The 15117-nt window shown below is 39.5% G+C and overlaps 2 long non-coding RNA genes across 2 annotated transcripts; both read right to left on the reverse strand.

Annotated features, from left to right (window-relative positions):
- Positions 1 to 801: 801 nt before the first annotated feature.
- Positions 802 to 3840, reverse strand: LOC307006029. Its single transcript, XR_013799387.1, has 4 exons — positions 3732 to 3840; positions 3508 to 3592; positions 3102 to 3194; positions 802 to 1131 (listed from the first exon to the last, which is right to left on the reverse strand). It is a non-coding gene; the product is annotated as an uncharacterized lncRNA (long non-coding RNA).
- A 59-nt stretch (positions 3841 to 3899) lies between these two features.
- LOC307005880 lies at positions 3900 to 10499 on the reverse strand. Its single transcript, XR_013799348.1, has 4 exons — positions 10433 to 10499; positions 4825 to 4866; positions 4149 to 4229; positions 3900 to 4062 (listed from the first exon to the last, which is right to left on the reverse strand). It is a non-coding gene; the product is annotated as an uncharacterized lncRNA (long non-coding RNA).
- Positions 10500 to 15117: the final 4618 nt, after the last annotated feature.

Below are 15117 nucleotides of genomic sequence, written 5' to 3' on the forward strand. Positions count from 1 at the left end.
CTTTTCATTTGTTTGAAAAAGGTCCTGAAGTAGAAATAAAAAGAATAGGGGAGATGGGGGACGGTTGTGTAACCTGCGTCGCGGCGACAATGCAACCCTCACTTACAAACAGCGAAATATGCAAATGAGCGTGAAGTGCACCGCTTCAAGATTTGGACCAGTGACCAGAAGACCAGACTCGCTCAAGATACTGTGTCAACAGCAAGGAGAGAAAGAATTCGTGACAAACACTGGTTGCATTAGAAAATAGCAGTGAAATTTAAAACATCACACAGGAGGAAAAAAATAAAATAAAATGTAATGACCCGGAGAACAGCAAGGATTTGCCGTGTAACAAATGTAACCTTATTTTAACCCTTATTTATAATTCCTAGTAAGTTTATAATTATTACTGTTTCTCTCTTTTTTCCATGACCCATTTAGTTTCAAGCTAATACATTTTATTGACCCTTATTCTATTAATATATGTATATAATTGATTTGTTTACCTATTTATTCAATTTGTTTTCTAATTGGCTTATTTAATGTTAAGTAAACGTTTTAAATTCAAATACAATTCTTTACAAATGAAAACCCTTTAAGAATACTCTCTCTTTCTCGTTCTCCAAATAAAAAATATATATACTGTATATGAAACCAAAATTAAATTAAAATAAAATACAATATAATTTTAAAGGAAAAAAATATCAGTAGAGAAAATAAAATCACAGATCAAATTTGCTGCTTATAGCAGTCTCAATATAATTCAGATTACACTTTTTGATATATATATATATATATATATATATATATATACTAATTCTCAGTTCCAGTTCGAATGCTGCTTTCAGGAGATCCTTCCTCCACAATGTATCTCAGATCATCACAGTTCAATTCAGAAGACGTGTGCACAATCCTACCACTCCGTTCGTTCCTTGATTCACAAGCTCGGTCCTTCCTTATGGGCAAATGGCTCGCCAGTTCCCGCTCGCAACGTTTTTTTCCGATGTGAAGCAAGCAGGGACAATTCATATACAATTCTTCTTCAAAAATCGTCCGGTGTCCAGTAAATGTGTAGCATCCGACTCAGAAATGACAAAAAAGTAGAAAAGAAGAAGGGAAAAAAGAAAGAAAGAGAAGAAAAGACCCAACCTTGCAAAGACAAGGCCAAAAAAATACAATTAGACATTCCTTTCAAAAATATACATCATTAGAGCAGTTAGTCTGCATATAAAAAACATTCAACATATTTTTTTCCTTTTACTGCAATTCCATCTTACTTTAGCACATATAGTTTGTATGTGCAAAGAGCTATTTTTCCGATGACGCACTTAGGCCTCATCTGCCCGTATTACATGTGCGTGCGTCTTGATCGCGCATTAACTCATAGCTCAAATACACGCCGAAATTCGTTAAAATAACCTCTATTAACCACTCAAGGTGACTTTTAACTCTGAAACATTAATTATTCAACACATACATGCAATACTCTTCCCATTATAAACGAAAAGGTCAACTTTTACATACAACTGCATATAACATCAGAATTTAGTAATTCAATACCATTTATCAAGCATTTTACACACACAAAAAAATATTTAATTACAACACTCACCAAGAGAACTCAATTCTCGGCTATGAAGGGAAAAACTCCCAACTTTGGACATGTATTCTCTCCGTAGCAGTCAATAACACATTCACTCGTAACGTTTGACCGATGGAACTCAATCCGCACTTTAATCTAAAAGTCTCTCTATTGTTTATCTGATTTAACCCTTGGTTTGTTCGTTCTAATTCTCTTGTTTTTTCTTTAGGATCGCACCAGCAGCTTCTTTAACTTGAACCAGCCGCTTCACTGTCCCGCAAAAAGTGTTGCATCACCCTTGTCCTGGCTCCACCTATTTAGGTGGGGCTAATTCCCACTTGTTGAATTGAACCAATCTCCATCTCGTTAAATTGGATAACTTTTCTAAATAAATTTTATGATTTAGTTTATGCATTTTCTTATCTTCTCTACAGCTTTACAGTAATAAACGTATTATTTAAGGCAGGGGTGCCCAATCCTGCTCCTGGCAATCGACTGTCCAGGGGTTCCCGTACAACTATATAGCTTAACTACCATAGTACGATGCATCGTTGGAGAAATCAACTAGCTAGTCACGACTGTTTCCCGAAACCGTATGTTGCAAAGTATCGTTCAACCACGTTGGTTTCATAGACAGTATATAAGAGGTTGGTTTATGACGTCTCGCACGTGGTGGACTAATAACTTTTTTTAATTAATCTGTTTGAGATCGAATTAACGCTAGATTCCGTCATATAAGTTACATACATGGCATCTGAAGACCATTTCAAATTTTTCTCAGTTACTTTGCTTTATTACCAGACTCAATATTTGGCTCGTTCTTACATAGTAGAGCACGTTCGCACATGCGCAGTCTTCAAAAACGGTGCTTTAAATCTCTTGACAAACTAGAAGACGTAAATTACATTTGTATGTATTCTAAATAAAAAATACGGGTTGTACTAAATGTCAGCTTGCTTATTTTGCTAAAGATAAGGATTTATTCAGTCTACATCTCATGTAAACTAGAAACTATGCTTCTAACCACAGCTCGAGAGCTGTCGTTCCAACCACACAAGTTTGCGATGCTGTTTGCGAACGTTCGTTGGAACGATGGTTTCGGGAAACACCAAATCGTTGAACTATGCTGATAACGACGGAACTTGCGATCATAGTTGGCTAACGATGCTTTCGGGAAACGCACCCCTGCACAGTTAATCTCCAACCCTAATCAAACACACCTGCCTTTAATTTTCAAGTGATCCTGACGTGCTCTGAAGACCAATGAATCTGAAGATTGGTTGCTTCAGGTGTGTTTGATTAGGGTTGGAGATGAACTGTGCAGGACAGTCGATCGCCAGGAGCAGGATTGGACACCCCTGATTTAAGGTAACAGAGATTGAGATTAGTAGACAGTAGTAATAAAAAATGCAGCCATAAACTTAAGGTGAGACACGGCAGGCAAAAACATAGTTTTTTTTCACTGGTCAATTTCGAGAATTTGGGCTATTTGTCTTCAATAACAGATGAATAGAAGACCAACAATAAACATACATACCATGGAAAGTATTATTAGCTGAAAGATTTGGTAGGGATGGCTCCTCTTCCTCAGGTGAGTGAGCAGTTATTGTGATGTCAGTAGGTGGTTTGTCTAAGAACAGACATTGAAAGCATGGGATAAACTCATAGTTCAGGGGAGTTAAGTATTTTGACAAGGAATTGTAACTTACACAAAATGTCATGACAAAAAATACCACCCTACAACTCACACAATATAAGACACAATTCAAAACATTTTTAAAATAGGATTTTCATCAGAAATCTGTTTGTATTTCACACAAATAGCCTGTTCACGTCAGCTGGCAATGCACTTATTTTGCCTGTTCAACAATTGACAGCGGACACACCACCATCAAATCAACACAACACAAGAAATGACACCAAAAGTTAAATCTGTTACTTACAACTCGGGGGGCTTTGGGAGGCTTAATGGCTTTTGAGAGGATGTGGACATTTTTCTCCTTTTTTCGGTAGGAATCTCACATTCTCCTATTAATTCAGGATGAAACAGTTTATATATAGTTTAGTTTTATAAAGTAGTTGTCTCTGTAATCATGCATGGTATATGGCATCATTTTTATACATAAACAGTGGAGTAATGCATAAAAAAGCAATCGCGTGTGTTTACCTTCACTCTCTGTCCAGTATTTTGATGGTACTTTTTTCCCCGCACTTTTAGCACCTCTTCTTCTGTGTCCACATTTGAACTTTCTACAGCTTTTTTGGCTCGCTCTCTGATAGTTGTCTAAGAATAGAGTAAATTTGTGTTGTCTTTTTAGTTTTTTTGTAATCATTTTACTATGTAAAGGCCGTGTACCTCCATATGACTATATATGTATTCAGTTTTCTCACCAGTCTCGGAGAGTATTCTTATTTTATGTCGCTTCCAGAGCTCCTTATCTGGCCTTTGGGAGGCCTTTGGCATCAGCGTTTCTATGGGGCCAGTAGCAAATCAGAACCTAAAACATTTCAGGGAAAAGTTAATCACATCTTATTTTTTTCCGGTATTAATTATGTGTGTGTGTGCACATGCATGTAGCCTTACCCCATTCACCTCCTCTACCCATAATGCAGGTGCCACAGCAATTGCATTTTCTTGTTCAAAGATAACTATGTAAAATCCAACCTACATTACAAACAGAAGAACATACACTCCTTAGAACGTTCTTGGAGCCGTTTTGCTGCTTGGACTAGAACATGGTTTCCTGATCTAACCATCTTCTTCAGCTGGTGCAGGTAGCTCTCAAACGCAAAGGCACTGCATTTGTCTAATGATCCATATGTGGTGGCATCAGCAGTGAGGTGAAGCAGTGAGTGCACATTGTACACTAGGAATTCTTTATGTGCCGGCCTTGTTCTACAAAATATGTGAGGAGCTCATGGGCATACACATTGTGGGTTTGTGTTAAATGTGGAGACACTAGTATACACAAAGCCACACTAAAGGCCATGAAATGACTGTACAGGGTTTCTGGCAGGATTCCCCGGAGAACAACTTTGAACAACTTTTTCTCTGCAAATGGGTACACACATGCAATTTAAGTAGAAAACCTAAAGATCATTCATTTTGAAGCAAATACAGTGATCTTTAACTCCACATTAAGGTGAAAAACATCTTGTTATAACAATAAACTTATCACATTGCTGTGAAATCTATCCTTTTTTCTGGCATGTCAGCAATATGCTGTAAATTTAAAACCTTTTTTGCAAGACAAGCCTACCTTCTGAGATGACATCATGCTAGTCTGTCTGTGGGGCAGGGTCTGGAAAGCACAGAAAAGATGCATAAAGTGAATGGAAATCACATAAACCTTGATGTGGGAGAATTTACTTCAAAGGATATAGATGATACTAGATCCTAGGGATGGCTGCCGCGAAACAGTCGTTCCGAAGCTTTGCGAGATCCCGAAGCGCAGATGATTCGAAACACTGATCCGAAGCGTGATTCAAAACACCCATGTCACGTGACTATGGCCAAACGAAGCCTCGAAGTGTTTCATCAGGTGTGATCCGCCGAATCAGCGTTTGATTGACACGGTCGGAAACAGACCACACAATTGCACATCTGTATAAAAGTGAAATCAACGCATATTGGCCTCGTGGGTTTTTGTGAGAGGAGTTTGATTTTGAGATAGCGGATTTTTTGGTGATATAGTGACATTTATAGTGCGATTTGTTTAGTTATATTTAGGCTTACATTTAAATTTACACAACACATTGACTGATAGGCTAGAGACACAGAGTATACATATAGTGACACATTAATAGATACATAGATATAAATATATATAGACAGCTAGATTAATAGATAGATAGATACATATATAGATAGATTAAAGATAGGACATATATAAATACATAGATATATTATAGATTCATAGATCATAGATACATATCTAAATACATAGATAGATTGTAGATACATATATCTAATTACATAGATAGATTAGAGATACATCTAGATAGATTTGGATAGATAGATAAAATGGAGGCTCCCCAGAAGAGATGCCGAACATCTGTGGTGTGGGAGCATTTCCATTTAGAAACCCCAAATAAAGTGAGATGTGTGTATTGTGATCGGCAGCTTGCCTACTGCAACAATACATCATCCATGATGCGCCATTTGAGGAGCACTCATCCTGCCATTTTGCAGGGTGCAGAGGATGGCATTCCCCCTGTACCTAGGCCTGCTACTGACACTGCTGGGCCATCTAAGCAAGGTATGCATTGTTTTAAATATAATTATAACGGAAATATAATTACAAACTTTTGGGACCAATCACAACTGCCAATCATGTTAAAAATAAAATAAAAAACGACAGGTTCAAAAATATGGCATTTGGAAATGCTGCCAAAGCCCAGGACGCTGAAAAGCACATGACACTGGAGTGTGCTTCGCTGATGCGTTCAAACACAAATCCTGGTGAGCAGTTTCAGTCTGTGTTATGTTATGTAATCTGATTCATGTAATATATACTTCATATGTGCCGTCAGTTTAGCATTTGTTACTAATTGCTGTTTTCATTTTTATTCAGAGCCAGAAATGTCAACATCAGACCCATCAACATCATCACCATCACCATCAACATCAACACCTGTAGAAACACAGGACAGTTTATGGGAACTTTTTGATACTCGTATCCATCAAACCCAGATGATACACAATGCTACAGCTGATGCCACAGTGGAAGTGAAAAAATACATCAACGATGCGTATTTGCCCAGAACTTATGATCCACTAACTTACTGGAAAGAGAGAGCAGTAATCTTTCCTCATTTGTATGTCCTGGCTAAAAAATATCTTTGCATGCCAGCAACAAGTGTCCTTTCTGAGAGGATTTTTTCAAAGGCTGGAGAAATTATCTGTAAAAAAAGAAGTAGGCTAAGTCCTTCCACAGCAGAGAAATTAATATTTTTTAATAAAAATATCTAAAAAAGTGAGACATTGTGGCTTGATTAATTTTATTAATATTCATTTTGCAGGACCACAATAACATTATGCACAGTGAGGAGCCTAGGTTACAAGCTTCACATATTAGAAAAATACAATAATAAAAAAACAACACATTTTTTTAATGGCTCGTCAATGTTGTTTCAGATCAACACCTGCAAGTGACCACTAGGTGTCACCGTGGAGACGGGTGTCGGATTGATTCGAAGCCTCGAAACAATATGAACCATTTGGTTCAACTGTTTCATTGCTTCACGAAGCCTCGATCTGCCCATCACTAGGCTACTAGATCCATGCCTAAATTGTGACTTGCTTACCCGGTTATGCATTAAAGTGTAATTTCTATTATAATAATAATTATTATTTGTTTTTATTTTATTTTGTTTGTGTGTTTTGTATACCGTGTATTTATTGTTTGTTCTGATTTTGTTATAAAGAAAACCAATAAAAATTTAATTTCATGAATATTATTAAACTTGGACTATTATCACCAATAAGGCTTATTTCTGCTCGTTTTGAAAATATAAGCGCAAACTGGGAGCTGGCTGTTGCGGAGGCTGAGGGGCGCGCGCGCTCACAGCCAAGCCTGTGAGAAGGCGCGTTAATATTAAAATAAAGTATACAATATTTATAATAACTGCCTTCATAATTTATTTTAAAGTAGCTAATGTTAATATGACAGACATAACCTTAAAAAATTAAGCTTATCTGAAAAGGATAGGCTACTCTTTTAGGCAAAATGACGTCACGTAGACATAACGGCATTTAATGACAATTATAGCATATGGCGTTTAACAGTGCGGACGAGTGGTATAAAGTTAAAGAAAAAGACGAAAAAGCACATAAGCAATGTGGTAAATTTACTGCTGGAAAAGACAGTCGGTCAATTTTATGACAATTTATTACATTAATTGTGAAAACGGCCGTTTTCATGAGGAAACTTCGCTCTGTCCTTATAATTCCATCTTATTATTACTGTTGTTGTTGTTGTTGTTGTTGTTATTATTATCATGTCTACATATTTTATATGTCATTAAGGCCGTGTGTCCACCAAAGCGTTTTTAGCCACCTGAAAACGCTAGGCGCTCTGCTGAAAACGCCGAGCTGCGGGCGCTTGATGCTGCGTTCACACCAAACGCGAATATGCGTCAAAATTCGCGCCTGCCGCGTCTGGTTATTCGCGTGACCACTGTGTTCATTCGCGCGTCAAGAGCGGAATTGACGCGCGTGAAAAAAAAAGTTTGAAGCGAAATTTACGCGCGTCACGCGCGTCAAGAGGCGAAAGTCAGTTTCGAGACCCGCTGGCGGCCATCTTTTTACAAGATGTCTGATGAGCGATCATTTACCGAGAGAGTCACCGCACTGTATTTACTCTGGAGAGCAGAACAGCGGCGTAGGGATCATCGTCGCCGTATTTGGGTCCACCAGACCCTTCGGAGGCGAACCCAGTTTGGCGAATTTCACCATTTGCTCCAGGAGCTGCGGCTGGATGACGGCCGGTTTCAGCGGTACTTCCGCCTGTCCCGCGCCCAGTTTGATGACCTGCTGTCCCGCATCGGAGCTAGGATCACCCTCCAGGACACCAACTACAGGCGCTCTATCCCAGCTGCGGAGCGCCTGTCCATCTGTCTTCGGTTAGTAAATGTATATGCTATTTTAAATACAGTATTTGCTATGCTATCAATATTTTTTTTTAAACTGTGGTACGGATACCACTGTTGGCGCTCTTTCTAGTGATAACGTAAGTTACTCCGTTAACTGCTTTTAACCTAACGTTAAGTTAGACATCAACCTAGAAATTAAAATATTATATTGGCAGACGTGATACTGTCGTGTCTCTGTAATACAGTGATCTTTCTAGTGATACTGAGTTAGCTATAACCTAGACATCAACCTAGAAATTAAAATTCTATTGGCAGACGTGATACTGTCGTGTCTCTGTATAAACACAGTGATCTTTCTAGTGATACTGAGTTAGCTATAACCTAGACATTAACCTAGAAAGTGTCATGATTCTCTGTATAAACACAGTGGCCTGCCGCCACAACATCAAGCAGGCTCCTGATTGGTTAACGCGGCGCGAATTTGACGCAGAAGTTCAGATTTTTCAACTCGGGCGGCAGACGCGAATTCGCGTCAAACGCGTGAATGCACAAAAAGCACAATTCGCGCTTAACGCGCGTATCGCGCCAAACGCTCAATTCGCGTCATTCGCGCGAACTAGACGCGCGAATGAGGCGAATTCGCGTCTACCGCGCCGCGCCAAACGCCTCATTCGCGCCGCAAGAACTCCAGACGCGCGTAAACGCGCCTTACCATTGACTTAACATTGAAATCACTCGCGCCTGACGCATATTCGCGCTTGGTGTGAACGCAACATGAGAGCGTTTTGGCAGCGCAGTTTTTTTCAGTTGAGACGCATCGTTGCTATGATACAGAATATCCGTTGGTCCGTGTGGTATTAGTCCCGCCCCTCCTCCACTGTGATTGGACGGTTGGCTAAAAAGTGACAGTGATGAGCGCTGCGTTTTACCTTTTAAATTTGCCCCTTGGCCTCTGTCCATCATGGCCTCCTAATCATCCTCATATATACACTGATTGGCTTCATCACTGTCTCCTCTCCACCAGTAAAGGTGTGTGCACACTACAAGCGACAAAGCGACACGTTACCATTCATTTCAATGGGGAGCGGGCGTTTTCCGGCGACACGCGCGATCGCGGCCGTTGGCGACCTGATGGGGCGTGTCTGGCGACGCGACAAAGTTGAGATCTGTTTAACTTTATGCAAATGAAGAGCGACTTTCGGGAGCGACAACCAATAGGAGTGAAGTCAGTGGAGCGCGCGTGATCATCCGTCACTCTCTGACAGAGGCAAGTTGAACGAGAAGCTAATTTTAGCCGTCAGAAACTGTGCTATAAGTTGTGATATATCTCCGTGTACATACAGTGGTGTTCACAGGACTGACTCAGAGCCGGATTGGTTTCGTGGACCCATATAGACCGGTATTTGCCCGTTTGTTGCAATTAAATAGCCGCGATGGCAAAAAGCACTCACAGTTTCTCGTTCATCTTTAATATTATGCATGTCATGTACTGATTCCATTTATATTTCGAATTTTCCTTCCAAAATGTTTGTTTGTAGTGGCAAGAAAACGGATTTGTTGTGTACAACACGGAGAAACATCCGTGAATGTCACTCACAAACATTACTAGGCAACCAGTAGCGGGAACGCCCACTAGCGACCGCACCGCCAGCCACTGGCGACCAGCAGCGATAAAGTCGCTTGTAGTGTGCACGCACCTTTAGTGTTTTCTGTTCACACGTCCACGCGAAATGGGGTCTCGCGCCCCCACCGTGATGACGGCACCTCGCGCTCGTGCGGAGGCTGAGAGGGGGCGCGCGCTCACAGCCAAGCCTGTGAGAAGGCGCGTTGATTTTCAAATAAACTTACAATATTGATAATAATTACATTCATAATTTATTTTAAAGTAGCTAATGTTAACATACAAGACATAACCCCCAAAAAATATGGAGCTTATCTGAAAAGGATAGATAGGCGTACTCCTTTAGACCAAATGACGTCACGTAAACATAACGGTATTTAACGACAATTATAGCCTATAACGGCGTTTAACAGTGCGGACGAGTGGTATAAAGTTAAAGAAAAGGACGGAAAAGCAGTTTGTGTGAGTAAATGTTGTACATTTACTACTGGAAAAGATTTATTACACTTCTTGTGGAAACGGACGTTTTACCATGAGAAAATTTCGCTCAAAGGCTACTGTCCTTATAAAGTATGTGACATGATAATAATAATAATATGGAATTATATGTCATTTTGTTTTGTGTTAAAATGGTTAATTAAAAATACATTTACCTCAGAGAAACTGACAGTTGGGATGTCCACTACAGGCGAGTTAGGTATGAGTCAAGTCGAGTCAAAGAGTTGGGCTGTGTGTGAGCGCGATGGTCACTGACCCCAGCTTATATAGAGCTGGTAAGTCCCGCCCCCTCCGCTAACCCCGCTGGACCTCAAAGTTGAAAAAGCGTCAATGCAAGTGAATGGGAGAAAATAATTATTTTCTGGTCCCGTTTGAATTGTGCCATGAATTTGAACATATGTTGACTGTGAATTTTTTATATAATCTTTCGTGTGAAAAATGCTACAATTTAGCGGGTAGAAGTTTGATACGGGTAGACTTTGTGTGAGAGCACTTTGTGGACTACAACTCTTCGCTGCTTTCGGCGCGTTTGAAACGTCAACACCACTAGCTCACGGCTCTAGCTCACGGATCCCGCTGGACATGGCTGTGTCTTTGGTGCACTTCACCGCCTTCTTTCAGGGAGAGGACAAAATCGTTGAGGTTGGCGAAAACCACGGGTAAGTCAACTTTATGTGGTGACGTCACATAGGCGACATGTAGTCTTTCTCGTTATGTCTTTTCCACAACTGCTAGCCGACGAATCATACCATATACTGTCAAACTTGTAACATGAAAGATTATATAAAAAATTCACAGACAACATATGTTCACATTCATGGCACAATTCAAACGGGACCAGAAAATAATAATTTTCTCCCATTCACTTGCATTGACGGTTTTTCAACTTTGAGGTCCAGCGGGGTTTTACGGAGGGGGCGGGACTCAGACCACCAACAGGACAATTTTAACTATTTTCGCCATCTTATTCATCACTAAATTCACTTATGAGAACATTTTAGTCGAAAAAATAACTGTTTAACGTTAGATTTCGAATATAGGCAGTCTTGTGAAAATTTATGCCGAATTGACAATTTGCTTCAAAGTTTTCGGAGTTGAGAAGCTCGTCGCTCGGCCAGTCCTGCTCAGAGACTCCGCTGTGAGCTGGAGGTCTCTCAGACCGGTCTCGTAAATAAGAGGCTTTTATTTCGTTTGTTTCGCTTGTTTACATGCTGTTCATGTAAACACTCAAATTCCATTCATGTCATTGATGTAACGTTACATCCAAGTTCACTCGACTATACGCATGTCATCACATACATAACGTACTCACTATCAGTGAAACAGCACGAAATAAACTCATAACACAGAATTAATGAATAAAGGAAAACATAAAACATGCAGAATAACACTATACTCGGTACTTTATCTCCGCATTTTATCTCTGCATATCTCGCGGCGCGCGCGCTAATCACACCACCTTTGCTAACAGATCGTAACAGTCAGTTTACAGACTCAAGTCTCATATACATAGGACACAATACCGTTAACAGTCCTTCTTATGAAGATATATAACAATGATGGTGTGCATGTTATACATTCGTTACCTGTAAAGGATGATAATGAAAAAGTTCAAGCGATGTGAGCGTTGCTTTATCTTGAATGAAACGTATCGCGAGAACTCCTTCTCTAAAAGCACGCAATGACGCGCCCACGCCCGCACAACCAAGCACACACATCATCATCATTCTGAACTATAATACTTATTGAATTAATTCGAACCAATAGTGCTTATTATAGAACCCAAAATATATGCAACAATTATTTAAATGAAAACAATCATGATAATAATTATAACAATCGAGTAGAAATCTATAAATAATCCCTTAGCAGAAACAAATGAAAATACTAACTAAAACTGATAGTGATAATAATTATGCACTTATCACAGAGGATTATTCAGCATACCACATTTACAAATAGGACAAAGGCTCTATCAGTCTTAGAAAAGGCACGCAGCTGCTTCCCCAGAGGATTGTGTACCCTGTAAAGTACTTCTTAGTACCCCACAGGAAGTGTACCCTTTGACTTGAATAAGGTACTTTTTTGTACCCTACACTACAGGATGTGTACCAGAAAGGTACTTCTAAGTACCCCATGGGAACACAATAGGACCTTTAATGGTACATTTGTGAATGTTGTACCTTAACTATTACTTTATATGACAATGTACCTTTTCAAAGGGTACATATATGTACCTTTCACCATGCATATTTCATTGTGTACCCCTTTTCTTTGGAAAGGTACTTTTTGGTACTCAGCTGGATACATGTTTGTTCCTTTGCAGGCACATTTGTGAAATTTGTACCTTAAAGTACTTAATTGTACCCTCACTGTACCTTTATTTCTGAGAGTGTATGTCTTCGTTTTTGCCGTTGTAGACTGGACGGGAGGTGCAAACGTAGCAAAAGGTCTCCGTTTCTAAAGAAAAGCGCAGTAGTGTGGATGGGGCCTAAGCCAGATACTTTTCTTAGAGAGCACCTGTTTCCTAGGTTCCATGGGAACACTGCAGAGAGATGCAAGCTGGGCTCCATCTGAGAAAGTTGTCATTGATGTGCCATTTGATTTGGAGTATTGTTCACAAGTTCTACCTAAACTCAAGTCCTTCTATTTTAGTCACATGCTGCCAAGGATTGTAGATGAATTTCTGTCAGGTAGACTCATACTGTGCCATAAATATGTACACATGTGTAAATAGGCTCAGGTGCTAGTCTTTAACCTGCTGCATGCCAGACATCAGCTTTCCTGTGTCGATGTGTGATGATACCTATAACTGCTCATAATTGTTCCGCTGACCCTTTGTTAGGCTAGTTCCTTGGTGTTTTACTTTTTATAGCCAGTGCTCAGTTTTACACATGAAGGTGATGTTTTACCATTTTAAGAGTAATTATGATTATAATTAATGTATAATAAATTAAATGGCCTACCATAAGGGAAATGTTTAAATTTAGTGATGTTTTACCATTTTAATAGTGAATAATTGTAATTACATTCAATGTAAACAAATGACATGAGTTAATAAATTCCATTAGTGAAATACTGTATCTTCTTGTCAGTTTATGTACATAAAATACACTTTTTAAAGTTATTTACATGTGGTTAGGACAACATCCACTCGATCAACAAATTACAATTAACAAATTAACAATTAAAATTAAAACAGATTGAAAAATGTAATAATACACATTTTAGATGGACACAAGTTAAATATCATGTTTTTGTATCTGTAAACATTTAAATAGTCTAAATATAAGTTGATATTATACATTACTTGAAAAGTCATTACAAAATTAAAAACATCAAGGTGCCAAACACAAGAACTATTTAGTATAAAACCTGAGATCCAAAACACATTCTTGTGCATTATAATTCCATTGGTTTAGTTTACTGTAAAATAACTAATCAGCAGTGCAGAATAGAGATACCTGAAAAATAAAATGTTAAAGACAAATCATATGTGCAAATGATAGTACAATCAAGGCACTGCAGGCTGTCAAATAATTATTTACAAATATTAAGCTACAGTGGAAATCAGGAAATTTTTGACATGTAAACTTCCATGCTCAATCAGCATCCTCGTGGATGATTTCCCCCTGCATGTTTACAAGGGCTGCACAGATTCTGAGGATTTTGTCCATTTTGTGTGCCAAGTTGCTGGGTACAGTCTGGGAGATTATTTTGAACACTTTGAGCCTCCTGATAACTCTTTCCACATGTATGCGCACATTTGCAATCCTCCTTGTGGGAGTTACATCCTCATCAGACAACTGCCCTCCTTTATGAGTGAACGCTGGTAGAACAAAGTTAACCCTTCTCTCAAACAGCAGATCTCTGATGGTAAAGCCTCTGTCTGCCATCACTTCATCGCCGGGACGAAGATATTCCAGGAAGCCAGACTCCGAGTGATGAACTTGTCACTACACCTGCCTCCATAAGCAGGAGAAATGAACATAACAAGCCCACACGGGGCAATAGCAACTAAATACTTTATAGTATTGCTGGAATAATAATGGCTGTATGACTCGCCTCTGGAGTCAAGGTTGTGTGGTTTCTGCAGGGTGGTCTCAGTGCAGTCAATGATGCAGGTGGTGTTGGGGAACTTCTCCCTGAAGCACTGAGGCATTGTGCTCCGGATTGTCTCCCGTGGCAGCCAAGGAATGTAGATTCTCATGTGCTCCTCCATTGTGTCTATCCAGTAGGAGAGGATCCTGCTCACTAACCCCTGGGACACAGCAAAGCGTTCTGCAAGATCACCCTGGAGTAGATTCAACTTAAGTTTCATCATGGTCATCAATATTTGATCCATTACGTGCATCTTAAAGTTATAGAACTGTTCCAGATATTTAACATGATCAAAAAAGGCACTGAGAGAAAGGCCTGTGTACAACACACAGCTAGTGTCATTCTTCAGGATGGCATGGGCAAGGGGTTCTTCTCCACCACATTGTGTTTCTCTGTCGCATACATCCTTCATCTTTTCTCCTAATATGTAGGTGTGATCCATCAGTGCCTGAACCTCCCACTGAGTGTCAGCATCTTTATGCATAGGTGACTCTGACTGTGGAACGGTCTGGTCAGCCTCCTCATCACAGTGGTTGTCATCTGCCAAACACAAGACCACAGAAGCCCACAACCAGTTTAGCAACATAAAGCATACCTAGACTACTTACAACTATGTTAACACCAAGCTAATAGAGCAACACCTGTATTAGTGCTCATTCAAATAATCATATTGCATTACATTGCTTCCGAATTTTTACAAATGCCCTGGGCTAGCAGGGATGAAAAAAATACAAATATA

The sequence above is a fragment of the Phoxinus phoxinus genome, assembly GCF_949152265.1.
Source record: "Phoxinus phoxinus genome assembly, chromosome: 10".
NCBI lineage: Eukaryota > Metazoa > Chordata > Actinopteri > Cypriniformes > Leuciscidae > Phoxinus > Phoxinus phoxinus.